Here is a 16,474-nt window from a genome sequence, read left to right on the forward strand (position 1 = left end):
TCACGAATATATATGGTTATAGCCGCAGGAAGCTTATAGTTTTCGAGTTATTCGCGTTTTAAGTTGAAAATTTGCAACATTTTAATTACATATTTTCGATACATAAAATTAATTTTGCACTTATATTTTTCACTTTTATATACACTAACCAATCACTTATTCATTTGCACACATTTATTTTATATAATATAGTGCAAAAATAGCTTTTAGTAAACATTTAAATTATTGTTGAATTTGATTATTTAAGAATAACAAATGAATTACAAACTGTCATATAATCAGTGTTACCTTATCGACATCATTTGTAAAAATAAATGTGTCAAATAATCAGTGTTACTATAGTAAAATATTTTACAAACTAAAATAAAAAAAAATATAAAGAAATATTATACCCTAAATACAGGAAACATAATCGTTGATAAACATTAAAAACATTTAAAAAAAATTTAAAAAATTTAAGTGGCTGCCAATGTAAAAATGAGTTCTACGGGAGAAAAAAAAATGTATATACCCGGTGTTGGACCGACCAGGGTTATTTTTTTTGAAGCGCGGCCGAAGGCCGCCCACGCAAAAAGGAGTTCTACGCGAAAAAAAATTTGGTACACCCCGGTGTTGGACCGACCAGGGTTATTTTTTTGAAGCGCGGCCGAAGGCCGCCCACGCAAAAAGGAGTTCTACGCAAAGAAGTAGCAATGTCATAGAGGGCATAACAACCACTCTAACATCAATGCGATCTAACGGATATACTTAAGTACTGCTACTTTTAAAGTAAAGTACCGTTGTTTTTATTTGTCATTTTTATAATTATTTCGTGTTTGGAAGATTAAGCTGTGTGGACATATAATTATATTAATTTTTATTAAAATTACGGAAATATTTTTGAAAAAAAATGGAAAATAATTCATCAGGTATGATAAATTAAATATTGAAAAGAATATTTAAATCATGTTTCTAATACTTTGTTATAATTATATGTAGATCTGAAAGAAGAAGCGACTATAAATGTTCGCAAATCAATCAAGCGTGTCAGAGGTGAAGAGAATGTGGAATATTTCAAAAATATTCAACACATTTCAAACAGGAGTGTGGAAGGTCACTGGGTGTTGGGGATGATTGAGGATGGGAGCAACGACCTGCGGCTGGAGGTATGCCCAGATAATGATAGGTCTGCGGAGGTGCTCATACCCCTGATTAAGAAGCATGTTGCGCCAGGAACTACAATAAGATGGTTTGGCGAATCACGGGTATGAGCACCGAAAAGTGAATCACAGCGATTTGGACAATCCATTTGTGGCTGCAGATGGAACGCATACGCAGCGTATAGAATCCTAGTGGCGTGTGATTAAAAGGTTTTTTGCGAGGGACAACCACAACAATCCCGAAAACTTCGCCGACCTAATTTTTGAGTATGTTTGGCGGAAAAATGTGGCCAACAGACATGAAGATCTTTTCGTCAAATTATTAGAGGCAATAAAATTTATATACAAGCCTTAATACACGTTTGTTTTATTAAATTTAAACAATTTCTTTATATTTTATGTTTTCCTTTCTCTTATTTGGGGTATAATTTGTTTACTTAATTTCTTTTAGTTATTTTACACGCATAAAGGAGTTCAACGCGAAGAAATTCTGATACACCCTGGTGTTGGACCGACCAGGGATATTGTTTTTTATAGGTTGTTGATTTTCGTATTTGGGGTATAATCTGTTCCCTTTATTTCATTTAGTTATTTTACAAATGATGTTGATAAGGTAACACTGATTATATGGCAGTTTGTAATTCATTTGTTATTTTTAAATAATCAAATTCAACAATAATTTAAATGTGTATTAAAAGCTATTTGTGCACTATATTATATAAAATAAATGTGTGCAAATGAATAAGTGATGTGTTAGTGTATATAAAAGTGAAAAATATAAGTGCAAAATTAATTTTATATATCGAAAATATGTAATTAAAATGTTGCAAATTTTCAACTTAAAACGCGAATAACTCGAAAATTATAAGCTTCCTGCGGCTATAACCATATATATTCGTGATCTGGAGAATCTCCTCTATCCGACCATACCCATTTTATTAACGAAATCCTGGGATGGTATACTAAATTCTTCCCGATAGTTTTTTTTGGAAAAATCAAACTGTGGTAAATAAAAAAAAACGAGGGCAATGTATATAGTTCAATACATAAACTAATACCATGTTCAGACCGACACTTAATCACACGATTTCGGCTGTTGAATGGATTATCCCACTAATCTTAAAAATTTTTCAAGATTTCGCCATACAAAAATGACAGTTCCAAATAACTTAATTGAAATGATTTCAAACTGATCCACGCTAAATCTCTCTGTGCGACTCTGATTTTGCGCAATCTATTTGTCAGCACTGGAAATCTGTTACATTATCACAGCTGATTTAGACACTACAAAGGGAAAAAACGTAAACAAACAAATTTTTTTTAAAGCAATGAATCTAATTTCACCTGAAAATCGACTTAACAGATGAAAAAATGCATCCATTATATCTATTATGTGGAAAATATTAAAAAAAGACGGCCTTGATTTGAAAATACTATATGACAATCTTTCCTTTTGATAAATATTAAGCGATGTGAACTCTTGAATGACAATAACAGCTGTTTTTTGATCTTTCTAACGGCAGTTAGAACACTGTTGGGTTATGAAATGCTTAAATGTAATCTAATCTTTTAAATTTTCGGTCTGAATATGGTATAATACAGCTTCCGATAAGCCAATATGTTGGCTAAGTCTTTCTTACAAATTAAGACACGCTTCCGATTACTTTGGCGGAGAGGTAAAACCATGGATTATCCATGGGTAAAACATCCGAATTTCCGTATAAATGGGGTTGTGCGGATAGGGAGCTTCTCCACAGAAGGAATATCCAAAAATAATATAAAAATAACTTATGTTTTTCAAAATATTCATGATTAAAAGTTCAAAAATAAGCACTAATAACACATGGGACTTCTCTATGTTTCACTAAATTTTTTCACGTTTTTCACTCTGTATATTTAAATATACACTCTAAGCTTTGAAATAAGTTCACATTTCACTTTTATTTTGCTATATTTTATCTAAATTTATGAATTTAAAAAAACACTTAGCACACTCATCGTTGAAAAGGTTAGATTGTTTACAATTATCAGGGAAACGAGCGTTGCCACATCTTAAACAGCAAATATGTGGGATTTTTAACAATTCTTGTTTGTTTGTTCTCAGCTCTCAAGAAACGTAAAAACTTCATATAAAAAAACGCTTAAGAAACGGTCAAGAAACTTTCCTGCTATAAATTTACTTGTGCTAGTACGCAGCTCTCAAGAAATCTAGTACTAATTTTTAATACTTTTTTCAGTAAAATGTGAATATGGCAAACCTGGTTTTGCGAAGAAACATCAAATAAACAATTGTTTCTTGAAGGAAAATCGAAGTAATCGTCAAATTCATCCTAAATTAGTTGAAATCATTATGAAGTATATTCCATTTTGAAATGCTTTATAAAACCTACCAATCATCAACAACAATTCTAAAATCTCAATGAAAATATTTATGTTACCATACACATACACACATACATATTACGCACAAAGTTTGTTTTCTTTGTTTATTCTCTCTTGCTCTTCTAATGTACATAGATCATTCAAAATGCGTAACCAGCTGTCAAAATTACTTGAGAAATAATGTATTTTTTTTCTTGAGCGATTACTTGAGAGCTGCGTACCAACCTTTAACTATAATAACAAATACTTTCCAACATTTTTCAAGTTACAATTGAGTTGTGAACACTTTTTCCATCTACATATGTACATATATGTATAATATGTGATTTATATTTAATAAGCACAAATAACTAAAAGGCTACGATAATATTATAAAATTTATATCATATCGGGGTGACTGAAGTACTTTCGCGTAGTACTTCTTTCTGCGTTAAAAATAAAAAAAATATATTGAGTTTTCGTTATAAAATGGTTAAATTTTGGTTATTATATCTGTCAGCGATTTCCATTTATTTTTTGATAATATGTTGTTTTGCATTTTAGCTGACAATATATATAATATAATATTACTATGTATAGAATATTACTTATTTGTTTATTAAATTAAATAAAGAACATATCCATGGAAAGACTGTTTATACTGTATACTTTACACTTTATTACGTAATATTATTATATAATATTACTTATTTGTTTAAAATATTTAACTTTAAAAAAGAAAATATCCATATGCATGGATAGAGGAATTTTTGCGAAAAAGAGGAATTTCAGCGAATTGCCTTATCATCACATGGCAGCGCTCCATTTCGTCGTAATTTTTAACACACAAATGATGTTCACTACCAATGTAAAATATAATTTTTAAAATAAAGATTTCTTAGGTAAAAGACCTGCTAAAAGACCTCCTAAAAGAACTGCTAAAAGTGTAAAATGTAGATTTATTTAAAAGTTTATAGTTTAATTAAATAATTTGAAGTGAAGAATGTGAGTAAAGTGTGTTTAATGTGGTGAAATATCTTCTTGAAATGTTCGAATTTTGGGAATTTTTGAACGTTAAGGTCGAATATCTCGTAAACTAAGCGTTTACGGTACCTATAACCCGATACATTTTTTAATCAGCCAAAGAAATCGGAATTGTCGCCAAATTAAGCAGAAAACTTAAAGCGCTGGTCAAATAAAATAGACCTAATATATCTCATAGATTAAACTATATTTTTGGTATGAAGTCATCTGATGCTTGGTCCGATCCAATTTGTACATGTAATATAGAATATGTTAGGGGTACTGCTTACGCAAGGTTTTATATATTGTAAAGTGATGGAATCATTTGATACTTAAAATTGTGATGTATGGAGCGTAGGCGTGGTTGTAGTTCGATTGGGTGCATTTTCACAACATAAAACTGTACGCGAAATAATTACATGTGCCAATCGTTTTCCGCAAACTTTAAGAACTACAAACTGTTTATTTTTCATGATACACTGAATATTTTGGAATATACGAATATTATATGTTTTATTTATTTCTAACTATTAACATAAATAAATGCCACAAGGACCTACTCGCCTCAGTCCTTGTCCCGTCCATCGTGTATCTTGGACGGCGGTGATGTCTGCCTTCAATCTAACGAGGACATCAAATAGATGGACAGCGGCACCTTCCCAATTAAGGCACCGGACATTTCAGGTGCACGCCCTTAAATCGTTATCCTTAGTGCGTTTGCCATGGCCGTCATCAATAGGGGGGTCTCTCATCGGAGGTTGTTTACGCTTTTTCATTGGTTGTTTTTTACGTAGCTTGTCCCAAACCCAGCGCACAACCCTGTGTAGGGAATTTTTCGCCGTCTCAATTTAGCTCGCCTTCAAATGGATGTTCTCAAGCTGCCCAGAGGATACTTGGTCAAAGACCGGAAGTCGTGAACTGCTTGCGCCATATTTCAAAGAATCGTTTCTGGCCACGCCCAAGTGAATGCTAATCAGAGAACTTTCCTCACATGTGTGAACTTCTACACAAGACTGCATCCTCCATTGTCGCATTTACTACAGTGGCCATTTAAAGGAGCGCAAATGGTGTGTGATTCGTGGTGGGAGAGAGACTCCGTCGCCGAGTACTGTCATTAACCCCGGTGGATGAACGTCTAGCCACAATTCGCATCAAAGCGAAGTTCTTCAACATGTCGCTGATTTAAGCCCACGCTCCGAAGGAAAAGAAGGACGATGTGATTAAAGATGCCTTCTATGAGCGCTTGGAGCGCACCTAAGACAGCTGCCCCCGCCACGATGTGAAAATCGTGCTTGGCGACTTTAACGGCAGGATGGGCACGGAAGGTATCTTTGGCACAACAGTAGGTAAATTCAGCCTCCACCAGGAAACATCCCCAAATGGATTGAGGCTGGTCGACTTCGCCGGGCCCAAAATATGGATATCTGTAGTACTAGCTTCCAGCATAGAAAAGATCATAAATCTACTCGCCTTAGACACGTCTCCAGTGTTCTAAACGTGCGTGATTCGCACCCGTTTTTGTACAGCAAAAATCGCACTTCAAAAACGTTCGACATCGATAAGCTGCAATCACAACAATAAACCGAACGATTTTCTAGTCGACTTGCACTCCTGCTCTCTGAGATCACTCGTCAACAACTCGGGCGGCATTTGAAGCTCCTTACGTATAGCTGCAAACGAACGACACCATTGGTTTTCGAACAATGCAAAAGGACAGCTGCATGTACATATGTGTGTATTTTTAATACGCTTTTATTAGCTTCACTTGTATGTATGTATGTATGTATGTTTGTTTGTAACTATTTTAAGTGGTACTGAAACCTAGAATATTTGAGCGACACTGTAGGAAGGCGATAGTAAGTTTAAGCAGCTCACCAAAAAGATGCGCATCTATACAAAACTAATTTTGGTGACATTTTAATAGCATACTGAGTTGGGCGTCGACCGTTTATAAGATTCAGGGTTGTACCAGGGAACGTATATTTTTAAATTTATAAATATTTATAAATAATTTATTAATAAACGTTCTCTGGTTGTACAGTAGATCATGCAGTAATTTGTCTGGGCTCTCGACTGTTTGCTGCTGGACAAGCTTATGTAGCACTTAGTCGTTGTAGATCTTTGGACGGTATTCGAATTGAAGAACTAGACTGTTCAAAGTTGACAGGTGAAACCCGATGTAACAGTGAAGCTTTAGAAGAAATGATTCGATTAAGAAGTAATAATTCGTAAAGTCGTCAATAGAACTTGGTCGCAAGTAATATAACAATTAATCAATGAAAGGTTACTAGTAGATATTAAATGCTGCCTAATTATCGATTTACTTAACCAATACTACATGTCAAAAGAAACCAAGGGGTGAAGAAACCAAGGGGTGTAAAAGTTTAATAACTTTTTCGTTTATTATTTTTTTTTATTTTTTCTTTCAGATTATATAATACACAAAAGGGAATTTTTTTACCCTAAGTATGAAAAATGATGTCTCTTTTTAGAGCATTTTCCATAACATCTTTCAAAACTTGTGGCTGTAGCGTTCGAATTTCTGCATCAATGTTTGCCTTGAGTACAAGGATTGTCTCTGGCTTGTTCACATACACTCGCTCCTTCTAATAATCCTAAAGAAAATAGTCGGGTGCTGTCAAATCTGGCCATCGCGCTGGCCAAATAATTTCCGATTTTCTGGAAATTATTCGCCCTCCAAAAATTTGACTTAAAAGTGCCATTGTGTCTCGGGCAGTATGGGCAGTAGCTCCGTCTTGCTGAAACCACATACCAGGTCTGTTTTCAAGAGCAGGACGTAAAACATTTTCTATGATAAACCGATACCGCTCTCCATTTAATTTCAATAAAAAAAAATTAATAAACGAAAAAGTTATTAAACTTTTACACCCCTTGGTTTCTTTTGGCCCACCCTGTAGTTCATATTTTAACAAATTTGGGGTTTCTCACATCAAACTAAAAAATTAAAAATAAATATTGTTTAAAAAAGAACTAAAAACGACGCTTTTAAAACATATCAAATTAAAAAGTGAAAAATAAGTCTTTGTATAAACTAACAATAATAATGAAGGAAAAACTCCTGCATTATTGTGAGAAAAGCGTGGGGTGCTTGGTGACATATTTTTCATATATCGAGCATTCCACGCTTTTCTCACAATAATGCAGGAAATTTTCCATTATTATTGTTAGTTTATACAATGAATTATTTTTCACTTTTTAATTTGATATGTTTTAAAAGCGTAGTTTTTAGTTTTTTTTGAACTATATTATTTGTTTGCGAAAGCGATAGCGTGAGTAAAAATGTAGTTATCTTGATGAAATTCGCCACATGCTTGGCACCAAAGAGAGGTCGAGGTTGCAGATGGGCACAATCAGACCCACCCCAAAACGCCATTAAACGAAAACATATCTGCCATAGCTTAGCACTAAATGAAGTTATAAACCTGTAAATTGTTACAGGAGATCTTTTTTTAAGTGAGCGTAACCCCACCCTCAAATTGGTTTAATGCATATACTTCACAAACCGCTAAAACTTACCCAACCAAACTTGCTCAGAAGAAGTATCTTTAGTTTCTATTCATAAATTTGTATGAGATAATTGGTTAAATCGGATAATAACCACGCCGATATAACGGCTATGTTGAAAACTACTAATGGTGGGGATGAGCGTTACGGGGGAAGGTGTGAAAAGTGAACAATTCCTATCACACGTGAAAGCGGACAAATTCCATCTGATTCTTTCGCTATCAGTATACAAATTAAACAGCAATGAATATATCGGGATAAGACTTTGCACAAGTAGTACTCTTAAAGTTATTCAAATTATAGCATGGAAAGTTAATACTTTTAGCTGCATAATAATTTTTTTGCAGAGCCTATTAAACGGTTAATGCTTTTGCCAGTGCCGTTCAGTTTCAGTATCACTGTAAAAAGTTATGAACATACAAACATGCCCGCGACGCTAATAAAAGCGTTATAAAATCAGTCAAATGTACTGGGATCCAATTATTTGATGTCAAGGTCGGTTAATAATCCGATTTGGACAATTTTTGGGCATAAGATCATATACTTTAAGAGTACTACTTGTGGAAAGTTTTATCCAGATATATTCATTGCAAAAAACATATTTTTTAGCACGATAAACTAAAAAATAAACAAAAAAATAAAAGACATGCTTTTAAATCACATCAAACTATAAAGTGAGAAATAATAACTAATATAACCTGACCACAAAATTAAAATAAAAGTACGCTTATTACGCTGAAAACAGCCTAACATGCTTTGTGCCAAATTGTTCGTATATCCCTCATTTTTCAGCGCATGAAGAGTACTTTTATTTTATTATTGTTGTCAGGTTATATGTATTAGTAATAATTTTTTCACTTATTAGTTAGTTTACTGAACATATACGAAATGGCGTCGACCTATTAAAGGGGGAGCCTGATTTAGAAACTTCAAAAAATCGATTTTTTTTTTGCTTAAATATCTTTAAAAAATATCGAAGAATATGTTCCCAAAGTTATAAATGGAAATTCGAAATATTTTCGAAGCTAGAAGGAAAATAGTGACCGAGAGCTTTGGCAGATATATTAACGCTTGGGCAGAGAGCGAAAACTTTGACGCGCGATTTCTGGGTTGTTCATTTTTACGACTTTACTGAATTGGTGGGCAATATAGAAAAAAAACTAAACGTCCGATCGAATTGGGGCAAAATTTATTATCTTTGGCATTAAATTATCTTCTATTTAAACTATAAAAAAACCTAAGAAAAGTCATGTTTGAACATATTTTTAAACAACAAAAATTGGAACATTTTTGGTAAAAGCCCAACTTTTTTTCAAGTTTTAAAAAATTGTAGAATTTTACACTTTTTTTATAATTTTTTTGCTTTAACTAAAAGATATGTTATTAAAAAAAAAATATAGTTAAATTTTTTGTTTCAGATAGAAATTGCGACCTGCATCCTGCCCGCCGTTCGGCAAATTCACTTGCGAGATGCATCAGGCAATTGCTTCCCAAAAGCAGAATATAAAATATTTTGTATTCAAACAATGTGAGAATGATGTTTAAATTTATAACTATAAACCCCAGAAATTTCGATTTTTTGAAGCTTCTAAATCAGGCTCCCCCCTTGAGTGCGCAAATAATTTCTCGCTGTTTTTTTTAATGAGAATGTAATTTTATTGTAGGGGAGGATTTGTTACAAATGAATTATTCGAAATAAGTATTGCTATCGATAGTCACAACTTTTTCCATCATTTTTACTTTTGGGCGCATACAGGGCACATTGCACTGCAAAAATGATATCGAAAAGTTGGAGACCGCTTTAATTAGTATATCACAGTTGATGGGAAATATTTTCAATAAAAATCGAATTTTTCAAACAAATGTGTTTTACTATGATAGGCCCAGGACTTTAAAATTAACCCATTATAACGAAAGCGAATTTAAATCACACACGAGAGTGTGATATTTATCAGTTGAGTTTTTATTTGGTTTTTATGCCTTAAAGTGCAGGCAGACATCATCGCCGTCGAAGAAATGCGATGATCCGGACAAGGACTGAGACGAGTAAGTCCTTGTAGCAGTTACTACAGTGGCCATATAATCAAATTTGGTGTGGGATTCGTGGTGGGAGAGTACTGTCATTCACCCCCGTGGATGAACGTCTAGCCACAATCCGCAACAAGCGAAGTTCTTCAACATGTTGCTGATTTGAGCCCACGCCCCGAAAGAAGAGAAGAACGATGTGACCAAAGATGCATTTCATTAGCACGTGAAGCTTACCTATAAGAGCATAGCGGTTATCCGTGAGTACAAAAAGCTTGACAAGTTGGCCGACAGGGAGAATGCTCGAAAATTCTACGAAAAGTTTCTCTCGATAATAATACTGGAAGCCATTTAAATAAAACTTTTTCTCATCGGCAAATATGAAGGATTGCCACTCGGTGCGCAAAAAAGTTATTTTACTCGTAAGCAAACTGAAGTCACACCAACTCTTTAATATCAGTATTTGGGATTGCTCCAGAATAGGGAGCTTGGTACCGCGTGGCATTTCTGTTTAAAAATTGATTTGAGGAAGGCATTAAATTTGTTTATTTGAATATTTAATTCTTTAATATAAATATATAAACAAAGACACATATGGTCAATCAATTTGCAACCGATCTGTACGCGAGTTATGTATGACTGAACTAATAGTTGTAATTTGAAGCCAACCATGCCACAGAGGCATGTATCAGAAGCTGAAGGTGACGTAATGTCACGAGTCAGCATTTTTTAATGTATAAAATTAAATGTATAGGATAATTTGTAGCTTAAGGAGTCTTAAGTTTTGAATTGAATAAAAAGTTAAAAAACAGAAATCATACAGTGAAGTAATTCTTTTGAGAGCATATAGTTTTAATAACATAACTAGCGTATAGCTCTACAAACATAACTGACGCAGTCAGAGCGAACCGAAATCAGAAAAAAACTGTGGACGATTAAAACAGAATAACAACAAGAACAAGAGATTATCTCGACAATTGTTAGCAGAAGTTAAAACAATAATTAAATTAAACAACAAAAACTGCAGTTGTACAAAAAAAATAAAAATAAAAATATATATTAGGGTGGATCAAAAAAAAAATTTTTTTTCGTTGGATACCCTGAAAAATTGGTTCCTAGACACCTCTAAGAAAGCCTCTCCAAGCATGAGTTCTTAATTGTAACGGAAAGGTCCTCCTTCTTTCAGTTTTCTATTTTTTCTTATTACCAGCTAGTTAGGAAGATTGCAAAATAAAACTAAAACAACATTTTAAGCCTAGGAAAGATCAAACGACCATAACTAGGGAAATAAATTCATTGGGAGTAGGTAGAATTAGTGAGCTAAGCAACAGAGTTAATGAAATAATTGATGCTATAACTGAATTTGGAGCTTTCGATGAAAACGAGGAAGCAATGAAGGAAATTTTTTAAGAATGCTTATTCAACGTATTAAGCAAATCACATTAGGGACTTGTGCTTATGTAATAAGAAACTCAATTTCATTGACTCAATTATGAGGAATTATATATAGTTTCATAGGGCTAGGCGAAGGTAATTTAAATCCTTCATTTAAAAAATCCAATAATTTAGATGTTAATAGCATGTGGCAAAGAAAAAATCACGATTATAGGGCGCAAAACAATGCGCCAAGTAATAGAAATAATTTTACGGGCCAACAAAGTTTTAGGGCTAGATATGCAAATAGTTTTAACAATCAACAAAATTATGGGCCAACATATGCAAATAATTCTGCATGTCAGCAACAAAATGATAAAACTATCGGGTGATTTTTTAAGAGCTTGATAACTTTTTTTTAAAAAAAAACGCATAAAATTTGCAAAATCTCATCGGTTCTTTATTTGAAACGTTAGATTGGTTCATGACATTTACTTTTTGAAGATAATTTCATTTAAATGTTGACCGCGGCTGCGTCTTAGGTGGTCCATTCGGAAAGTCCAATTTTGGGCAACTTTTTCGAGCATTTCGGCCGGAATAGCCCGAATTTCTTCGGAAATGTTGTCTTCCAAAGCTGGAATAGTTGCTGGCTTATTTCTGTAGACTTTAGACTTGACGTAGCCCCACAAAAAATAGTCTAAAGGCGTTAAATCGCATGATCTTGGTGGCCAACTTACGGGTCCATTTCTTGAGATGAATTGTTCTCCGAAGTTTTCCCTCAAAATGGCCATAGAATCGCGAGCTGTGTGGCATGTAGCGCCATTTTTTCAAAGATGCTGTTGGACGCAACGTTACGGTGAGTGGCGATCGCTATCGTTCGATGCTAACAAACTTTTTGTTGCCAAAAATGGAAGAACTGAACTTGGTTGACATGTGGTTTCAACAAGATGGCGCTACATGCCACACAGCTCGCGATTCTATGGCCATTTTGAGGGAAAACTTCGGAGAACAATTCATCTCAAGAAATGGACCCGTAAGTTGGCCACCAAGATCATGCGATTTAACGCCTTTAGACTATTTTTTGTGGGGCTACGTCAAGTCAAGTTGCCCAAAATTGGACTTTCCGAATGGACCACCTAAGACGCAGCCGCGGTCAACATTTAAATGAAATTATCTTCAAAAAGTAAATGTCATGAACCAATCTAACGTTTCAAATAAAGAACCGATGAGATTTTGCAAATTTTATGCGTTTTTTTTTAAAAAAAAGTTATCAAGCTCTTAAAAAATCACCCGATACAAGGATTCAGGAGAATCCTAAAAGCAACGAAGGGGGAGTTATGTATGACTGTCCTATTAGTTGTAATTTGAAACCAACCATGAGGCATGTATAAAAAGCTGAACGTGACGGAATGTCACGAGTCAGCATTTTTTAATGTATAAAATTATATGTATAGAATAATATTTAGCTTAAGGAGTATTAAGTTTTGAATTGAATAAGCAGTTGAAAAACAGAAATCATATAGTGACGTAATTCTTTTGAGAGCATACATATATTTTTAATAACATACGAGGTGTGTTCAAAAAGTATCGCGAATTTTGAATTTTCGCGGGTTACGTATATTTGAATTTCGAGTTTTTTTGTGGCGTTATGTTGGTACTCATGTCTCTCACTTAAGCCGACAAGCTCGGCCATTTTTAATGTTTATTTAATTGTTGACAGCTGCTTTGCTTGCACGTGTTTTGGATCGTCTTCGATTTTTACCTATTCAAAAAAATGGATCAAAGAACCTATATCAAATTTTGTGTGAAAAACGAAATTAAGTGCGCGGGTGCATTCCGAATGTTGACTGTGGCATACGGAGAAGCCACCTTGGACCGAAGCAACGTTTATCGGTTGTACAAATTGTTCTCAGAAGGCCGAGAAATTGTGAACGACGAAGAGCGTGCCGGACGCCCGAGCACTTCAACAACAGACGAAAAAATTAATGAAGTGGAGAAAATGGTATCGGCCAACCGTCGAATAACCGTTATAGAAGTTGCTGAGGACCTAAACATATCGATTAGCAAGTTATGCGCAATTTGCGCGAAGCAATCCGCCAGAAACCCCCGGATTTGTGGAAGAACAAAAATTGGATTTTGCACCACGATAACGCCCCTGCTCACACATCGTTGCTTGTGCGCGACTTTTTGGCCAAAAACAACACACTAATGATGCCGCAGCCACCGTATTCCCCAGATCTGGCCCCCTGTGACTTTTTCTTGTTCCCTAAACTGAAGAGGCCCATAAAAGGACGACGTTACACTTCTCTTGACGAGATAAAGACGGCATCGAAGGAGGAGCAGGAGAAGATAAAAAAAATGATTTTTTGAAGTGCTTCGAATATTGGAAAAACCGTTGGCACAAGTGTATAATATCTCATGGGGATTACTTTGAAGGGGACAAAATAGATATTCATGAATAAATAAATAATTTTTGAAAAAACACAAAATTCGCGATACTTTTTGAACACACCTCTAATTAGCGTATAGCTTTACAAACATAACTCGCGCAAATCGCGACAAACAATGAACTGTTTTATATACTTATTTCTCTTTTCCTAAGATATAAACTAATAAGGAATCCAAGCAATTATATATACTCAGTGGAGCCATTAAATAAGTATGAGAGATAAAGGGTAAGGGTATAATAATAGAAATGAGTCAACATGATAACTAAATTTTATTGCTTGGCTGAGATCAACAATTTTTAAAAATTACTACAGACAATGAAGTTTCAACACCTTAAAATATACGTATCGAAATGCAACAATTAATGTTAAAATATATATAGTATACCGTAACAAAAATAAATAATTCTGAATTCTAACAATTTAAAAAAATAAAATTCAAAGTATTAATCTAGAATATTTTTGTAGACAATGTTATAAGTTTCCCGTCGGGTGCAAATATGTGTAAATTCTGGGCATTAAAAACACGGGAACAGGCTACATAAAGTTGACCATGAGAGAAGCATGGGTTTTCTAAATGCACTCCTGCTACCTGTAATGTTTGTCCTTGTGCTTTGTTTATAGTAACAGCAAAGCTAAGCTTGACGAGAAACTGAACCCTTTTAAATTGGAATGGAAGGTCAGTGGGAATAATTGGTATCGGAGGTATTATAACACAATTTCCCTTACCGACACCTGTTAGCACCAAGTATGTTCTGTCCCAATTTTGTTATCCGAAGCTTTGTTCCATTACATAGCCGAGGAGCATCTAGATTTCGCATAAGCATTACTGGTACATTTAGTTTCAATTGAAGTTTATGTGATGGTACACGCGATAGTTCAAGTGAATTTAAAAACTCCACAGGATATGAAGTACTTAGTTCCGTATCTATAATTGTATCCATTGACAAATATACCTTCATTTCTCCTTGAACCTCGTTTAAAATGTCAGTGTTGATCCTATTAACAATTTCATTTCTTGGTGCTAATATTGCTCTTGCACACAACCACTAATCACTACACAAATTTTGTTGCAATTCCGGAAAAACATTAGCAATGAGATCCACATCACTTTCTACTAAATTACAACATTCTCTTGACAGTAATATATGGCCTTCAACGTCAACATCTAAACAACCATCACCAATTTTCAACAACATTTCTGCGTAAACTCCTGATTTTGGATATATGTACCAGATCTCCGCTCCCGAGGCGTTTTCTAAGAAAAGCAGAGTAATAATTAACATCAGCGAGTAAGATCTATAATAATAAAGTGACAGCTAACCACAAAAATTACTGATTACCTCAAAAACTTGAATAGTAACGACAGAAGAAAATAATAATAAATATAGAAAAATTACAAACATTTGAAACTATGTAAATTCAATTGAATTAGATATTGTCGTCATCGCCGGTAATATAGTGGGACGGTATTACAGTATTCATTGTTGAAACCTCATTTTCGCATTTATAAGATTAGTATGAGTATGATTTGGATATACCAGATTTCCGCTTTCGAGGCATTTTCTAAGAAAAGCAGAGTAAGAATTAACATCAGCGATTAAGATTTAAAATAATAAAGTGACAGCTAACCACAAAATTTACCGATTACCTCAAAAATTTTAATAGTTTTATACTGCATGTAACGACAGAAGAAAATAACAAATAAATCTAGAAAAATTAGAAACAGTTGAAACTATGTATTTTCAATTGAATTAGATATTGTCGTCACCGCCGGTAATACAGTACGGTATTACAGTATTCATGGTTGAAACTTCATTACTGTAATGCTAGATGGCGTTGAAGCAGCTAAATTTGACGATTTTTTGACAAACATTTTTTTGTTATCTTTCATAATTTTTTTGTTTTTAATATAAAGTACCCTATTTTACTTCTAATACTTTCAGGAGTATATGTACAAAGTTTCATGATGATCGGATAAGTAGTTTTTGAAGACCGACATATTCGACGGTTCGGTTTGTTAAAAAAACGAAAACCATTATGTTATGTACGTAGTATTTGGGAGTTGGAGGTAGTTTCGGCTCGATTTAATCTATTTTTGCCAATATTACAGACTATTAACATCCAACATACTAATAAAATATTCCCTGAGAATCATTAAAGTACCTCACATACTCTCACCAATCTTATTGAATAAAGTCACTCAGATGTTATATGTTTGTTATATGGGGGCTAGGTCAAGTTTTCACCCGATTTTATCCCTTTTATACACAAAGATACACTTTTATGAGTAAAATACGCTCTCTCATTTTCTTATACATATATAGGTTCATGTAAGTGGTATAAAGCCAGATTAAAGTATGAAAAGCGTTTTATTAGATGTAAGGGAGCTAAGGGAAGTATTGAGCCGATTCAACAAATTTTTGATACATGGATGCAGGGTGTCCATCAGACATACCACCGTCGGGAAAGGGTTGTCCCTGAATTTCAAATATACTATAGCTCGCATATTGACCGATATTTGTGGTTAAAACGCAATAATGGTGTCAAATATTCGGTATCTAGGGGCTAGGACAGTTT

General features: G+C 34.0%; 1 protein-coding gene across 9 annotated transcripts in view; it reads right to left on the minus strand.

Annotated features, from left to right (window-relative positions):
* Positions 1–16,474, minus strand: part of LOC120779502 — a 288,110-nt gene that overhangs the window by 113,293 nt on the left and 158,343 nt on the right. The window lies entirely within an intron of this gene.

This window comes from Bactrocera tryoni, unplaced genomic scaffold (assembly GCF_016617805.1).
Source record: "Bactrocera tryoni isolate S06 unplaced genomic scaffold, CSIRO_BtryS06_freeze2 scaffold_11, whole genome shotgun sequence".
Classification (NCBI taxonomy): Eukaryota; Metazoa; Arthropoda; class Insecta; order Diptera; family Tephritidae; genus Bactrocera; species Bactrocera tryoni.